The sequence below is a fragment of the Hyperolius riggenbachi genome, chromosome 5, assembly GCF_040937935.1.
Source record: "Hyperolius riggenbachi isolate aHypRig1 chromosome 5, aHypRig1.pri, whole genome shotgun sequence".
Taxonomy (NCBI): domain Eukaryota; kingdom Metazoa; phylum Chordata; class Amphibia; order Anura; family Hyperoliidae; genus Hyperolius; species Hyperolius riggenbachi.
The window spans coordinates 286605609-286623966 of record NC_090650.1 but is presented as its reverse complement, the minus strand read 5'-3'; the positions used below and the strand labels follow the sequence as shown (position 1 = coordinate 286623966).

Below are 18358 nucleotides of genomic sequence, written 5' to 3'. Positions count from 1 at the left end.
GCTATGACGAAGAAGAGGAGGAGGAACAGCTGGAGTTGGAGCAGGAATTTCATGCCACCACTGACGAGGGCCAGAGCGGTGCACGTTGGACTTCCACAATTCAGCGCGAATGGTCAGCAGAAGCAGACCAGGAGGAAGGTGACGACTATGATGCATCACAACAACTATCACAACGCTCACAAGAGGATGATGAGGATTCTGGTAGGACTCTTGCACACATGGCTCAATTCATGCTAGACTGCATTGAACGCGACCCACGCATTGTGCGCATTCTGGACAACACCAATTACTGGGTTTATACCCTTCTGGATCCACGGTACAAACACAATGTTCCAAAACTGCTTGAAGAAAGAGTCAGACAGGTCAAAATGGAAGAATACCAGCAGGCCCTTGTGGAGACTTTAGAGAGGAGATTGACATCCTCCCCCTCCTCTAGCCAGTTGTACGCCGACAGACTGACTTCCGCAAACCCAGGATGACCAGGAGGGCAGCAAACAACGCAAGCCGCAGCTAGTGCCCAAAAGGGAATGGTATCGGCAGTGTCCTTGGAGTGGGAAAATTTTCTGACACCCATGCAGCAGCAGCCCACTGAACAGCAAGCGTGCAGATCCACCTCCAACACCGATCACCTAGAGAAGATGGTCAAGGTCTACATGTCAGATGACGTAGCTGTGTCGAACAATCCATCTGCACCCTTCAACTATTGGGTATCGAAGCTAGACACCTGGCACGAACTGACAATGTACGCAATAGAGGTGCTGGCTTGCCCGGCAGCCAGCGTTATGTCGGAACGCTGTTTCAGTGCTGCCGGAGGCATCGTCACAGATCGACGTATCCGCCTCTCCACAGAAAATGCAGACCGTCTGACTCAAATTAAAATGAATCAATCCTGGATTGGAAATGACTACGCAACACTCCAGGACCCCAACCAAGTAACATGACCAATGAACATCTGGGATGGTGTAGCGTTTCCGGTCCCTGTTTATTGAACCTCTCATCTGTATTACATTTATGACTGCATGGCGGCAAAAAGCATTGCTGCTATATCCGCACGCTTTTTGTCCTCATGCAAGGCCTGGGTTGTTGTGTCTCAAAAAGCATGGCCTTCTCCTCCTGCGCCTGCTCCTGTTCCATCACGTGTGCTGCTGCTGCTGCTGGGTTAGCGTTGCCGGTCCCTGTTTATGGAACCTCTTATCTTTATTACATTTATGACTGCATGGCGGTACAAAGCATGCTATCCGCACGCTTCTTGTCCTCATGCAAGGCCTGGGTTGTTGTGTCTCACAAAGCGTGGCCTACTCCTCCTGCGCCTCCTCCTGTTCCATCACGTCTGCTGCTGCTGGGTTAGCGTTGCCGCGTGGTCCCTGTTTATTGAACCACTTATCTTTATTACATTTATGACTGCATGGCGGTACAAAGCATGCTATCCGCACGCTTCTTGTCCTCATGCAAGGCCTGGGTTGTTGTGTCTCACAAAGCGTGGCCTTCTCCTCCTGCGCCTCCTCCTGTTCCATCACGTCTGCTGCTGCTGGGTTAGCATTGCCGCGTGGTCCCTGTTTATTGAACCACTTATCTTTATTACATTTATGACTGCATGGCGGTACCTCATGCAAGGCCTGGGTTGTTGTGTCTCACAAAGCGTGGCCTTCTCCTCCTGCGCCTCCTCCTGTTCCATCACGTCTGCTGCTGCTGGGTTAGCGTTGCCGCGTGGTCCCTGTTTATTGAACCACTTATCTTTATTACATTTATGACTGCATGGCGGTACAAAGCATGCTATCCGCATGCTTCTTGTCCTCATGTAAGGCCTGGGTTGTTGTGTCTCACAAAGCGTGGCCTTCTCCTCCTGCGCCTCCTCCTGTTCCATCACGTCTGCTGCTGCTGGGTTAGCGTTGCCGCGTGGTCCCTGTTTATTGAACCACTTATCTTTATTACATTTATGACTGCATGGCGGTACAAAGCATGCTATCCGCACGCTTCTTGTCCTCATGCAAGGCCTGGGTTGTTGTGTCTCACAAAGCGTGGCCTTCTCCTCCTGCGCCACCCTCCTCCTGTTCCATCACGTGTGCTGCTGCTGGGTTAGCGTTACCGGTCCCTTTTCCTGGAACCTCTTATATGTATTACATTTATGACTGCATGCCGACAAAAAGCATGTTACCTGTGCAAAGAAAACAGACATTTCCCGCATTTAAAAGACAGTTTTACCTTTGAAACTTTAAAATCGATTTTCTCAAAAACTATAAGCTCTTTTTGCTAAATTTTTTTTCCTCTTGTACCCACTCCCAAGGTGCACATACCCTGTAAATTTGGGGTATGTAGCATGTAAGGAGGCTTTACAAAGCACAAAAGTTCGGGTCCCCATTGACTTCCATTATGTTCGGAGTTCGGGTCGAACACCCGAACATCGCGGCCATGTTCGGCCTATTCGGCCCGAACCCGAACAGCTAGATCTTCGCCCAACACTAATAGCAGGGATTGATAAGGCTGTATGAAATAGGGCTTGGACCAGTACAACAGAGTAACCAAACAGCTAAGGGTGATCCAAACGACTAAGAATGTATAGGAGGATAAAAGAGACCAAAAAGCCCTCCTACTGAAAAAAGCAAAGCTTGGTGTAATTTTCCTTCTTAAAACAGAAGCAAATCTGCAATAATTCAGCTATAGGTGAACATTTGTGGTTACTCACAATGCACTGCTACTGAATATGCAAATTATCCCTCTTTGCCTTAGGTTTGATATGACACTACTTCTTCTTCTTGCTTGGACCAGCCCCTTCTTCTTGCTTGGACCGGCCCTGGGGGCAGGGCGCTACTTCTTCTTCTTGCTTGAAGGTTGAGGCACTTACTCTATATATATATAGACTAGCCGACCCGCAGCGTAGCATACGCCACATAAGAGGGTAGAGGGCAGGAAGGGGGTATTGGGCACAGCGGCAGGGAGCGGGGTTGGACCCCCCTCATCTGGGTCCCCCATGTGTGCTCTACCTCCAGCTTAAGCTCAGCAGGAACCCCCCCCCCCTCACCTGGGTCCCCCATGTGCACTCCCCCTCCAGCTTAAGCTCAGCAGGAACCCCCCCTCTCACCTGGGTCCCCCATGTGCGCTCCCCCTCCTGCTTAAGCACAGTAGCAGCCGCCACTATTAGTAAGAGGCAGCGGGTGGGGATGACTCACCTCTTCCGTGTTTCATTGTGCGTTCCACTGTCGTCACTTCCTGCAATGCCGCACACTGTATTGGTGTAATTTGCCTTTTTCAAACAGAAGGAAATCTGCAATAATTCAACTATAAGTGAACATTTGTGGTTACCCACAATGCACTGCTACTAAATATGCAAATTACCCCTTTTCCCCCTTGGTAAGCCAAGCAAGCATCTAGAGCCACTGGTGTATAGCAAGCATATAGCTTTACATTTTACACAGTCGAATCAAACCCACATGTAGACAGCCTGTTTCAGACTTTCAGCCTTCATCAGTACATGGTAGGAATTGATACGACTGTATGAGATAGGGCTTGGACCAGTACAACAGAGTAACCAAGCAGCTCAGGGTGACCCAAACCACTCGGAATGTATAGGGGGATAAAAGGGACCAAAAAGACCTCCTACTAAAAAAAGCAAAGCTTGGTTTAATTTGCCCTACTAAAACAGAAGGAAATATGCAATATTTCAGCTGTAAGTGAACATTTGTGGTTACCCACAATGCACTGCTACTAAATACGCAAATAACTCCTTTTCACCCTTTGTAAGCCAAGCAAGCATCCAGAACCACTGGTGTATAGCAAGCCTATTGCTTTACATTTTACACAGCCATATCAAACCCACATGTGACAGCCTGTTTCAGACTTTTGGTCCTTATCTGTACATGGCAAGGATTGATTTGGCTGTATGAGATAGGGCTTGGACCAGTACAACAGAGTAACCAAGCAGCTCAGGGTGAACCAAACTACTCAGAATGTATAGGTGGATAAAAGGGACCAAAAAGACCTTCTACTAAAAAAAAATCAAAGGTTGGTGTAATTTGCCTTCTTAAAACAGAAGAAATTTGCAATACTTCAGCTATAAGTGAACATTTGTGAGTACCCACAATGCACTGCTACTAAATATGCAAATTATTCATTTTCACCATCGGTAAGTCAAGCAAGCCTATAGCTTTACGTTTTACGTTTTACACAGTCATATCAAACCCACATATGACAGCCTATTTCAGACATTTAGTCCTCATCAGTATATAGCAGGAATTGATAAGGCTGTATGAAATAGGGCTTGGACCAGTACAACAGAGTAACCAAGCAGCTCAGGGTGATCCAAACGACTAAGAATGTATAGGAGGATAAAAGAGACCAAAAAGCCCTCCTACTAAAAAATGCAAAGCTTGGTGTAATTTTCCTTCTTAAAACAGAAGCAAATCTGCAATAATTCAGCTATAAGTGAACATTTGTGATTACCCACAATGCACTGCTACTGAATATGCAAATTATCCCTCTTTGCCTTAGGTTTGATATGACACTACTTCTTCTTCTTGCTTGGACCAGCCCCTTCTTCTTGCTTGGACCGGCCCTGGGAGCAGGGCGCTACTTTTTCTTCTTGCTTGAAGGTTGAGGCACTTACTCTATTATATATATAGATTCACGGACTGTGTTTGTAAAATATTTTTGCATATTTTAATATGTCATCACAAAGCAGCAGCTATTAGATTTTGAGCACCGTTATCGTCAGTGGCCAAGTACCGGTGACTTATTTGATTCAAGAACTGTTGTTGTGGACCATGTATGTACAGATTTCAAGCTCATGTCTGTTAGTTTTTACTTTGCAAATCTGTGATTTTACAGCAGGTGTGTTTTTTTTTTTTGGGCCGGGGGGGGGGGGGGGGGAGGGGGGGGGGGGTTATATACTGTAGCTTTGGAAAAAGGAGATTTTGCTCAATATTAGAAAGAAGTTTTAAATCAGGATGATGCCAATTGCTGGCTAACTTAAAAGGAAAGGAGTAACTAAATGGTATCATCCTAAATCAAAACAATACTCCACTGCTACTACTGTGCTCAATACTAGGATATGGTAACAGCTAAGAAAATTTTGAGGTAGCAGTCATTTTTTGATAATTTAACATAATGGTATTTCAATTTATGAAATTGTTACTTTCCTTTGTTTTATTATCCGTAGAGTGTAGTAAATTGTTAATAGATCCAAAAGACCCCTTTAACAGTTTACAAAATAGTCACTGTTTATAAGCAATTCTACATTTTGTTCAGCATTACTTTGAAACTACACTGAAGGTTACAATTCTAGAAATAATTGTTTAAACTACTAATGCAAAATTATAGACTGTGTGGACAGAAAATTGTGCTTACTATGTGAATATCCTCATTAAAAGCCAGCTGTGCTATTTGCTTGTAAATGCCATAAGATATCACATAGATGAAAATAAAAATGAGAAATATATATACTTGTGAAAAGATTTAGAATGTAGAAATTACAGATTCACAACAATGATAAAGGAAGCTAAACACCTGAATAAATGCCTTAAAATAATCTACCTACAGTAATCCCTTTAACAATAAAAGCTGCTACAGTAATACGAGAATTGTTAACGCTGCATATTTTCAAGCATTTTATTGTCTATTTTTACTGGTTCCCTGCAGAATGAATGCAGCTCAGAAGGCAATTTTGTAAAGTACTTAGCAGAAAACTATTATCTGCTAATTATTAGAAATTGCATGTTGGTTTTAATTGCATAAATAAATAGCTTACCTGAAAGCCATTACAAACTGTTTGTCTTTAAAGGCTTTGTAAATTTGATGTGCAATAATCAAATTGTTAACTATTCCTTTACTGCATGCCTTTTAAATGATTCCCTTGCTTTATATTTTTTTCAACAAGTTGTGAGTATTGTTTGGGAATGTTTAGGAAATTTGATTTGCCAGCTGTTGCCTGACTGGTTAGATATTTGTAATAAGCCTAATAAAGATTGCAACTGCTGGCAGAGCACATTTTTAAATGTGAGAAAATACAGGCTGGAGAATATAGAAAATGTTCAATCTGGAAAGCTATTCCATAGAATAGTCTTTGATCTTTAGTATTGTCTTCAACATAAGACAAAAGCACATGTGGAGTAAGTCTGGTAAGCAGGACTTCTGGGATAAGTAATTATGGTTAATGTGCCACAAACAGCTCATTGTAAGAGCAGGCTGAATATAAAGGGGAATGGGCAAAGATCATGGCAAGACCTTATGATGGCAGACCTGTATGCATTCAAATACTATATAGTGGATGCCTGAAGTAATGGTGGTAGTACTGATGATCAAAGAGGATTATAGTCAGCAGGGGTGTAATTAGACTTGATAGGGTCCCCCTGCACAAATGATAGTATGGGGCCCCCTTGGTCCCTGAATCCCATGAGAGTCATGTGATCAGGAGTAGCGGAATGGTGGCAGAGAGTGTTCTGCTGTAAAGCAATGTCTGGAAGCAGGAAAAAATTACAGACACTTCCACATGGCAGGAGGGGGGTGGCGGGGATGGTTTTTGTGAGTAAACGGGGAGTTTTTTTGCTAATTGACAACATTTGTGGTTGGGGAGATGGAAAAGGGGTCCCCAAAGCCTCCAGGATCCCCCTGCGATGGCAGGGGTTGCAGGGGTAATTGTTACACCAATGATGGTCAGTATAAAGTCTTTCTTACCTTTTTAGAAAATGATGATGGTTATTGAATATCATTGTCATCATTGTGCTAAAAACACTGGTGGAGGAACCTTTGGTAATATACTACTATTGATAATTGTATAGATGAGAAGTGTAATATCCTACCTTCTCAGAAGGACAAACCATTGGTAAAAGGAAAAGGTATATTTTATTAATGCACAATAGACAACGTGTTTCATGGGTCTTGGCCTGCTTCTACAGGTCAATACAAGTACCTGAGAAGTTTTTGGTCAAGAGTGTAAGTGTGTCATCATTGAGTAGAGGTGGCTGAAATTGTTTGTAGACCTAGGACTGATTAACACTGATTATGGTTCATCCTCTGCATACCTGCAGTAGATAGTTTTGGATAAAAGGGCACTACCTGCTGTCTTTTGGAATCAATGGTGAACAGTGGAATAATGAACTATTAAAGCGATTTCAGAGTTTAAAAAAATTCAAAAGTGAGTGAGAGCAGCAGCAGCACAACCAACACAAAGAGTATGCATGCTGAGCACGCTGTAGATAATCATCAAAATAATCCAGTAGGCTATGGAAGTTTATTGTTAAAGATCAGGTGGTTTACTTTGGTAGTATGCCACTGCACTAGTGATCAGATTCCCAAATAGCAACAGCACAATCCACTCTAGAGATCCCTCTGTGGTAGTGTCACAACCTGTATGCACACTCACAGTGCAAGAAATCAATGAGGGATTCTCTCAGTGGGTTTCAACACCCATATCCACTTTATTTCAAGTAAAGCAGCCAAGGAATTAGGGTACACTCACATAACGAGGGTCCTAATCCACTTAAGACCCTTGATGGTGTGTTGCACTTCCCACACTTGTGGTACTAGATCCCTCTACCTGGTACTCTGCAAGGGCTGCCCACTCTCATCCCGATTAGTTTCGGTTTCTTGCCATCTTCAGGGGTAACGGATACCCTTATTCTTTTCAAAAGCACCTCCATAAAATGATCTATACAAAGCCAGCCTCTCTCCTTGCTTGCACACTATTTTGGCAGTTGGCCTATTTAGTAAGTGCGTTTTTAAATGAAGAAATACATGAGGAGCTGGACTAGTCCAAAACCTGTTAGATCTGTCAGATTTGAACTCTGCATTGTGACAGCAACACAGGGAATAAGTTACAGTATTTGTATATACTGTATGTTATATTTCACATATTTTCGCAATAGTTTTCCCTTAACAATCTTGTCTGGATGTATACTTTCAGCTTTAATTCTGCTGAAATGAAGCACAATCACTATCAGTTATATGGACAATTATTGCTTTTTTTTTCCTCTTTTTTTTCCAAGGCACTGACAAACTAGATATTATACGTAATGTTCAAACTCATGCATAGAAAATAATACATTGATTCCTTTATTACATTATGACTGGACTCAGTGGAGTTGTTGAGAAACAAGTGGCCCTCGAGGTGGGGAAAACATAGATCATTAAAAAGATTCAAATGAGTACTCATATAAGAAAGGTGTTGTTATGGTTTTATTCATTTATAATTTGGCTTAATGCCATTCAATTAAGTCTTTGTTAATAGCTCTCCATTACATTGTATTCTTTTACTTTACCCTGGTGTTTATAATGCATCGTAAATTGTGATAATGATAATAATAACATGAACCATTTCATCTGTCTTTATGCTATCCAATATGTTTAGTACAAAAAAATCTGCAATATTTGTTGTTGACTTACAAAAGTGACTCAGAAGTTAATGTGAACAATTATCTATATAATATAAAAGCCTAACTCCAGCAGTATGATTCAGATTCTGGACTTACATCTTTATAGCAAAAAAAAAAAAAAAAACATGCCACATCCCAGCTGTTATTCTCCTGAGTTTTCTCCTAGGAGAGAATGTTTCATCTTCCCTTTAAAAAAAGCTTTTTAGTACTTTGCAATTGAAATAAGTGCTAAAAAGTAGGTGAAAAAGTACTGTCAAAATTATTCAGAATATTTTCTTGCTTGCTGATGACTAAAAGGGCATTTTATTGACAAAGTGTGAAAATATCACCTCGGGGTAAACTAAAGAGAAAAAGTTAACTGCATATGAGCCCATATGTCATATTCTCAAAGACATTATAATCAGTTTACTGATACTGTCCTTATGTTCTTAAATGCTAGTTCCAGCAAAATAAGATATTGCCGTGAAAGGTAGGAATGAGTGGAATCCTAAGATTATCCTATTCTCCTATCCTAAGATTGCAACAATTACTACCACAATGAATACCTTTCATGCAGACTGCTTTACAGTCTATGAAGAGATGTACTGTATGCTACTACTACAGACTGCTAAATAGGCCACATAGAGGATGTTCATACTGGTTGTGTGGCCTTCATTTACCACCACTCTGGAAGTGGCACCTCTGTGTTGACTTTCAGACCATAAATGCAGCACATAACTGAACTGAAAAACAAGAAAACGATTATGAGCAAAACAACACTATGGGGGACCAGAGACCCCTGAGTGATGCTTACTATGTATTTTTGAGGGATGCTGCAATCTACTGAACGCAGTATATGCCAACCTTTAGGTAGAGGAGAGGTGGACATTCAAAAGTTAAAAAAACTCTGATTTGCCACTTAATTATTTGCAATTCTGGCCAATTAACTGCTAGCCAGGAATGAGGCAGCCCAGTAGAGATCTGTTTATCCCACTTCCACTACCATCAAGGATGCATCTTAAGTAAAGAATAAAGAATTTGCTTAATCAGAACCCCTACAAACCCCTACAGCTGCCCTCGCATTTAGCTATAAAAAAAAATACTAACTCAAGGGTTTCCACCATAATACTGGTTTCATATTGGACCCCTGTTTTGACTGAGGTGACCACACATTTACATTAAAACCACCCTGTTTAAGAGCATTTTTAGGGACTAATTTTTGTGCTAGAAATTCAAGTTGTCACCCATGGTGTATTATAGAAGAAGATATCAGGTTCATGGGACTTGAGCAATAGTGGGTATGATGAGCATGGCGGACTCATCCATTAAGACTTTTTGATGAGAACCTTATGACTAACATTGGACAGATCTCTAAGAAGATGGATAAGAAGTTTAATTAAATAATTTTATATCTGTCTTAGATGGTAAACAGAGTTGCCGACAAGAATAAAATACACAAAAAGAAGGTAGTTACAGACTATATCCATAGAGAAAACACTCTGGGTCTGTTTAAAAAAACCTGGCTTTATTAAACATTACTCCAATTGCAAGGCGTTTCATGTGATTTAACTGCTTCCTTAGACAAAAGTAAGGAGTAACTGTAACACGATTTCTGTGCACTTGACTCCTCTGATATTAATTCTGTCTCGTCTCCTGTTTTTCTTTTTCCAGTGTTGTGGTGGCCTTTGTTAATTGCATGGTAGTAGACAGCATAGCATACGGTATTTTTTTAATGTAAGACTGTTATCATGAGGCTATAGCATTGGTCCATTGTACAACTATGGAACTATTATTACCTCTCCTATACAGTTTCCTGGTGTTTGTTTAGCAGTCCCCCTCCCCTATACAGTTCCCAAGTGTCTAGTGGCACCCACCCTCCCCTAAATAGTTTACTAGTGTTTAGTGGACCACCTTTACACCCATAAACAGTCCCCTAGTGTCTAGTGACCCCCCTCCCCATACAGTTCCCTGGTATCTAGTGCTTTACCCCTCCCTTCCTTATGGCTTCCCTAGTGAGGTTCACCCCTAATATAGCTTTAGTGGTTGTCTAGAGTGGGCCAAACAAAGTGGGGAAAGCACTTGAAAGCCGAATGTTATGGGGTCCAGAGATTGGCATATATGTTCTAAAGGGTAAGTATATTAGTTAGTAATACTAATAAAACTATGCAGCAGGAAGGCATATTGTGAAAATTCAAGTTTTCATACCTCTGTCTTAAGTGCTTCATCATCGATACAGCCAATGGTTAATTCTTCCTTTTCTCCAGGACAATCAATGGCAGGAAATGACAATACCTATACGAGAAAAGTCAACACAAATCTGCTATTACTCCTAAAACTGATGTAAAAAAATTACATTACATGTTTCACCTAGTTTTTTTTGTCTCCTAAGGATGATGGATCTAAGGGTTAGAATTTCATTTACTTTAAGCTCAACACACCATACAATCTTGGTTGTACAAATGTACCAAATCTATGTAGTATAAGGGCCAACAGATTGAAAATACCTTGCATGATTGATTGGATAAGCTCTTCTACTACATGAAAGTGGTAAGATTGAACAATCAAGATTGTATGGTGTGTGTTGAGCCTTAGTCATGTATACAACTAGCAATGAACAGAAACTTCTTGATTCTGACAGGTGTAGTTCTAATTTTTTTCTCAAAAGTATGAACATTTTTTCAAAAAAATTGGGATATTTTATTGAAGTTTACTTCTTCCATTGTTCATTAGTTGTCTATGTATTCTATGCACTTACCATGGGCTTTGTTTGAATTTTGCTGTTTGCGACCATATTACTATGACTCCATAGCAGAGAGCTGGATAAACCATAGACTTCATAATGGATAAAGGACGGTACTTCGACAGCATTGAAAATAAAGAAGAGGGGCAGAGTCTAGCAGAAAAGAAAATGCTAGAACTGCAATATGTTTTTGTAATAAAAACATTGCTTCCCTTCTCTTACACACTTTCCTTTATCCAGTATGAAAAAGAAAACATACAATGTAAACAAACCATCCATGGGTTCACTTTAAAGTGACCATATGCATGTATCACCAACTTTCACTTTGTCAATTGTTGGCAAGCTTCCCAGTTCAGAATTTCTTGCTATGTTTTCATCACACATACTATATGTTATCACTACACCACACTGAGGGATGCTATAACTGCCAACATGCAAACATAAAGGAGATTACCATAGAAATTAACAAATGTAATTAATTAATATAACACAATGCACTGCACTCACACTACAGTAAAATACATCTATCGTGCTAGTTAATAGCAGGTTTAAGTTTTCTAATAACATTGTTAGCTCTCTAAAACTAAATGAAGGATTTAATGAAGGATAAAAGACAAATGGGTAAAAGAACAACACAGTTAGAAAATATAATCTACAAACTAGTTCAAAGAATATATGTGTGTACATGAGTGCTAATGCACTCCACAGGCAGAAATCACCAGTGAAAGTGAAAGTTAATGATTCAGATGATTGGTGATTGTTTAGAGATATAACAAAAGTGCTCTGGTTACTTTTAGCAGGCATTTTAATACGTTTTTTTTTGTTTTGTTTTGTTTTTTTTGCTAAAACTTGATTACATTCGCATAGTGGCAAACTCTAGACACAGTACTAAAATGTCAATGCTTGTAAATAAAAAAATAATATATATATATATATATATATATATATATATATATATACTGTATATATATATATATATATATATATATATAGTATCCTACGCCCAGGGTCCACTCCTAGCTAGCTTCTCTGATAGCCACTCTCTACAAACCTGGAGGAATTGTACCTTGACATGTACCATTTATCATTTGCTCTGGGAATGCCCAAAATTACAACCCTTCTGGCAGAAAGTGCTTCATATAGCCTCTCTAATTCTCAACTATAACCTAGACCTAAACTCTTTACTAGCTCTACTTTTGATTGGTATAATCGATCTTCCAGCCCAACATAGGAAAAAGACTACCCATGTCTTCTGCGCAGCACACCAACTAGTATTGGCCAATTGGGCCTCAAATGACATTCCCTTAACTTTCCACCTGATCTCATCAACTGGAAAATCATATTAGCAAAAGGTTATGCCCTAACACCTTGAGGTCTAATACTCTGATAAATTGAAATAGCATATTAAATTTAGTATAACTGCAACCTCCACTACCGCTTTAGAATGGTTTCTCCTCCTTTTCCTAGCAAAGCGAAACATAGACCCAAAGAGAAATTTCTCCTAATTTCCCTTGGTGCTCATTTCCACTGATTAGGCAAACCCACCCTATGCCACCAGTTCTACCATAGCCAGTTTGAGGGTAGACTCTGGTGATGATCTGTTTACTGGTTATACTGTTAAATTAGTTACTTTCCCCCCACCCTTGACATCAGAACTACACCTCATAATCTTATGGGGCAGTTATCCATCTGAAAGTTTAAGAATATTTTGTTGTCACTGTTGTAAACCACATTAATTTATTATTTCTGTGATTTCTGTCAACCATACCTCAACCAAACAGCTTTCTATGTTGATGCATCATAATTGTTATACAATTTTCAATAAAAATCTACTGAGGAAAAAAAGTAAATACAAAAATGTTTAATGTTTGAGTTTGTTTGTTTGTTTTTAAGCCAAGGGAATGGATTGCAAACTGTTATCCCTCAGTATAGTGTGGCTACAAATGCTGGCTTAACCACTTCACCACTGAGGGGTTTTAAGTAAGATGACAACATTACTCAAGCAACTTAGAAGAAGACTTCTGAAAACCAAAAACACGAGTGTCCCAAAAAAGAACCCTAAAGACTTCAAGCAACATTAAAGTGGTCTGAAAGTCAGCATTTCTACTTTGCTCTAAAAGATTCCTCACAGCTTGAAAGCTACTATCCCAGAATTTTGTTTTTCAGCAGAACATCACTGAAATGGTTAAACAAAGCACTTTGTCCTGCTATTCAGCTTCAAATCTGCAGCCAAACTGGAGATAACATTATCTTTGTTTGCATTCCAATGTTGATGCATGTGTGTAAACACAGTGTAACGAGTGAAAAGGATATCTCTGTGAAGCTCTCTGTGTTTCAAGCACACAAACATCTCAGAACAGCTAATTAGAAGATGTTAATACACTGTATAATAAAAAGCAGTTTGAATAAAATGCAATGGCAGGTTTCAGGGCAAGATAAACTACAGTGGTTTGCAATAGTATTCAGCCCCCTTGAAGTTTTCCACATTTTGTCATATTACTGCCACAAACATGAATCAATTTTATTGGAATTCCACGTGAAAGACTAATACAAAATGGTGTACACGTGAGAAGCGGAACGAAAATCATACATGATTCCAAACATTAAATAAAAAATAACTGCAAAGTGGGGTGTGCCTAATTATTCAGTCCCCTGAGTCAATACTTTGTAGAACCACCTTTTGCTGCAATTACAGCTGCCAGTCTTTTAGGGTATGTCTCTACCAGCTTTGCACATCTAGAGAGTGAAATCCTTGCCCATTCTTCTTTGCAAAACAGCTCCAGCTCAGTCAGATTAGATGGACAGCATTTGTGAACCGCAGTTTTCAGATCTTGCCACAGATTCTCGATTGGATTTAGATCTGGACTTTGACTGGGCCATTCTAACACATGGATATGTTTTGTTTTAAACCATTCTATTGTTGCCCTGGCTTTATGTTTAGGGTCGTTGTCCTGCTGGAAGGTGAACCTCCGCCCCAGTCTCTTTGTAGACTCCAAGAGGTTTTCTTCCAAGATTGCCCTGTATTTGGCTCCATCCAACTTCCCATCAACTCTGACCAGCTTCCCTGTCCCTGCTGAAGAGATGCACCCCCGAGCATGATGCTGCCACCACCATATTTGACAGTGGGGATTGTGTGTTCAGAGTGATGTGCAGTGTTAATTTTCTGCCACACATAGCGTTTTGCATTTTTGCCAAAAAGTTCTATTTTGGTCTCATCTGACCAGAGCACCTTCTTCCACGTATTTGCTGTGTCCCCCATATGGCTTGTGGCAAACTGCAAACGGGACTTCTTATGCTTTTATGTTAACAATGGCTTTCTTTTTGCCACTCTTCCATAAAGGCCAACTTTGTGCAGTGCACGACTAATAGTTGTCCTATGGACAGATTCCCTCACCTGAGCTGTAGATCTCTGCATCTCGTCCAAAGTTACCATATGCCTCTTGACTGCATTTCTGATCAGCACTCTCCTTGTTCGGCCTGTGAGTTTAGGTAGACGGCCTTGTCTTAGTAGGTTTACAGTTGTGCCATACTCCTTCCATTTTTGAATGATCGCTTGAACAGTGCTCCGTGAGATGTTCAAGGCTTTGGAAATCTTTTTGTAGCCTAAGCCTGCTTTAAATTTCTCAATAACTTTATCCCTGACCTGTCTGGTGTGTTCTTTGGACTTCATGGTGTTGTCGCTCCCAATATTCTCTTAGACAACCTCTCAGGCCGTCACAGAGCAGCTGTATTTGTACTGACATTAGATTACACACATGTGCACTCTATTTAGTCATTAGCACTCATCAGGCAATGTCTATGGGCAACTGACTGCACTCAGACCAAAGGGGGCTGAATAATTACACACACCCCACCTTGCAGTTATTTATTTGTAAAAATGTTTGGAATCATGTATGATTTTCATTCCACTTCTCACTTGTACACCACTTTGTATTAGTCTTTCACATGGAATTCCAATAAAATTGATTCATGTTTGTGGAAGTAATATGACAAAATGTGGAAAACTTCAAGGGGGCCGAATACTTTTGCAAACCAATGTACAGTTTAAAAACTTGTAATTTGTGAACAGACAATATCACTTATGCACAAAAGCAAATATGATAACTGTATGAGTAATAAAAAGTAGGAAAACACATTTTTATTGAATGTTATGTCGGAGTTTCAGACCACTTTAGAGGACAACTTTAGCAGGATGGCTATGGAGGCTGCCATATTTATTTCCATTTAAGCAATACTAGTTGCCAGGCAGCCTTGGTGGGATCTATTTGTCCAAAAGTGTTAGAAGCAAAGGATCAGCAAGAAAGCCAGGCAACTAGTATTGCTTAAAAGGGAATAAATATTGCAGCCTCCATAGTCCTCTTGCTACAGTTGTCCTTTAAGAGAAAAAGGTATTCAAATCCTTAAATAATTTACTGATTCCAGTTCAATTATTTGTTAAAAGGTAAGGAGTGTAATTAAAAGACTCCTTCCCCCTTTTATGTTAGTAGAGTAGGTTATTTTAGTGCTTCATTATTAAGGAGGATTGCAATAGCACAACACTTAACTAAATGTATTACCCCATCTCATTTTTACATACACAGTGACGGAAAAGGAGTTCTTATAATGATATTATGGGTTTGCAAGGGAGTGGGGGGGAGGATAAGTTTTCCTGCCTGCCTTTGCATGTTTTAAAAAAAACTTATGGGTTGAGGATGTAGTCCTATGTTCAAAGGAGCCTGCCTGCTTGCCAACCAATCTGTAATTTTTAGCACCTAATGCTTTGTCCCCCACAGGTGCCTTTGAGTGAACACAGGGAGAGTGGAGCTGGAGCCAAGCAAGAAGAGTATCCAGAGCAGCAGGAAAGGGAGCAGGAGCCAGGTAATGACCATCTGTGTTCTGCCCACATGAGCAACAGCAACAATGTCCTACCACATGGCCAGCTGCTGCCAAGTTCTGCCCATATTCTGCTCTCACCCATGCTAATATACATCAGTCCTTCAGATTTTTGATTGAGAAACAACAAGTTGGTATTTTCTCAATCAGAGGTCTCGGTTCAAATCTCAGCTCTTTTTATTTTCAGTAAGCCAAAGCCAGCACCTATTCAGTAAGGACTTATTGGGCGAGACTCCCTAACACTGCTACTGCCTACTGAGTGCGCTCTAGTGGCTGCCTCACAAGTCACAAGCGCTTTGAGTCCAACAGGAGAAAAGCACTAAACAAATACTGGAATTATTATTATTATCTTCAATTGGTTGCACAAACTATTGTATCCCAATAAAAACCATCAGATAGTTTGGAAAACTATGGCTAACTAATCCCACACATGTGGAAATAGGCATCTTCAAATGTCTGCCTTCCCTAAGATAAATAGGTAAAAATGGGTATATTTATGACCCCCTTTATAATAGCTAAAATTAAGGCTTTAGTTTTAAATAAAAATAAATGAAATATTTTATTACAAATAATAAATTCAGTTTATATTCAGAATAATATATTTAGTATAGTTCTTTCTTCTTCTTCTGTATACTTGTATGTAGTGATGTCACCTTCTACTGTACCTTTTTTTCTCTGGCACTTTTGTTAGTAAACTTCATTCTTTCCCTGTATCTTCAAGCTCTTCTATTCTTCTGTTTTCTGTTCTTCTATTTTTCTGTTTTTCTTTTCCATTGATTGCAGCTTGTCACATGCCATCTGTCCTGCTACAATACTGATCAGGAATCCTTTCTGTAGGCATTAGAATTTTACATCGGGGGCAGGGCTTTCTATTGGTTCAAAGGGAATACTTGTCTGCAAATTTAAATATTACATTTCCAACTAGGAGGTTAATCTGAAATATGCTTTGCTGGGAAATTGAAATGCCCCCTAAAAGGGTGAGGAATACTCACATACACATACTGAGGAATGTTGATGCAGGATTTCACTATGTGCATTGAGCCACCATCATGTAGATTGAAGTACAAAGAAATAGGATAACTGAACTAAAATTACGTTTACAAAGGAAAAAGGAAGAAGTATGCAGAGGAAAATTATGTCACTATATTGTAGTATGCAGAAAAAAAAAGACTGTTAGAGAACAGAAAAAAGAATTATAGATAAGAAACATTAAGCATAACAGACCAGAGATAAAAAGAAAAGGAAGTGAATAGAATTTTGTAAGTATTTTTATCAAATATTTTACTTGCTCTGATTTCAAATACAGTATGTCTCTGAAGCTGTCGCCTCAATCTTCTATTGCTCCACCACCAGAAAACACCCAATAGAGAACGCACTCACCAAATGCAGTGTGACCGCTGTCAGACTGGTCAGAAAGCGCACACCTCCAGGGTAACCCAGTGCGTCAGGTCCTGGTCCCACTTGTTATTAGTCATTGCACATGTCCAAGTTCAATTGTCCAAGCACCTCAAACAAAACCCTCTCAGAGCGTGATACAGTTTAAAAACAATTCTGCTTTATTAAAAATGCACACTCACATGTCACCAGTTGTTTAATGGGCACAGAGTTTTTTTCCCCCGTTGCCAAGTCGGGCTATGCTGCGTATCTCCGTGGTCCGTGTTCTCCGCCGCCACCGCTTACTTCCTGGTACGTCCAATCCCTGCTCGACTAGTTTCGTCACTCCCTCGTGACTCATCAGGAGCACAAAGTGCTTTCATTTTTTATAGATGATAGTGCGTAATTGTTCAAGAAAACAAAACATAACATCAGAACATCATGGCTATATAGACAGGCTAACCTGGAAGTATAGCAATTGTGTCAAAGTAGAATATATGTAAGGACAAAGAGTTTTAAAAAACGGAACTGAAATAATATATTTTTTTTATAGTGCACTTTAGTGCATCATTACATTGTCCGTTAATATTCTCACTATATAATCATGACATCCATCTTCTATTTAGCTGTTCTAGAAAGCCACTTGATTACTTTAACCAAATTCTGCAAATGAAATTCTGCAAATGCAAATTCTGCAAATGAATATTAATAAAAGTCCTATTTGAGCATCTTTAGTGCAAATAGGACATTTATAAAAGTATTGCTGGTCTGCTAAAGCATTCATACATGTGCACCACTAGAGCATGCATTTGAACCCTTCAGCTCATGGCATGAAGTGGTTAAAATATGTATTTATGACATTCAAAATGCAAATTATTTTATCTAAATAATTTATTCTACTTGTAAACGATTTGTACTTGTTTTCCCATGTGGAACATGTTGTACCCACATGTCTTCCAAAATATGTAAATCGTTTTTATAAGTTCAGGGTTTTTACTGTATTTAATAAATTTGTTGTTTAGTTGTTGTG

The 18358-nt window shown here is 39.7% G+C and overlaps 1 long non-coding RNA gene across 2 annotated transcripts in view; it reads left to right on the top strand.

Moving 5' to 3' along the window:
* The window catches only part of LOC137517672 (uncharacterized), a 75021-nt gene extending 58949 nt beyond the window's left edge, over positions 1-16072 (top strand). For both annotated transcript variants that reach the window (XR_011020620.1, XR_011020618.1), the window contains exon 4: positions 15855-16072. This is a non-coding gene — a long non-coding RNA (uncharacterized lncRNA). The remainder of the gene's footprint in view (positions 1-15854) is intronic.
* Positions 16073-18358: the final 2286 nt, after the last annotated feature.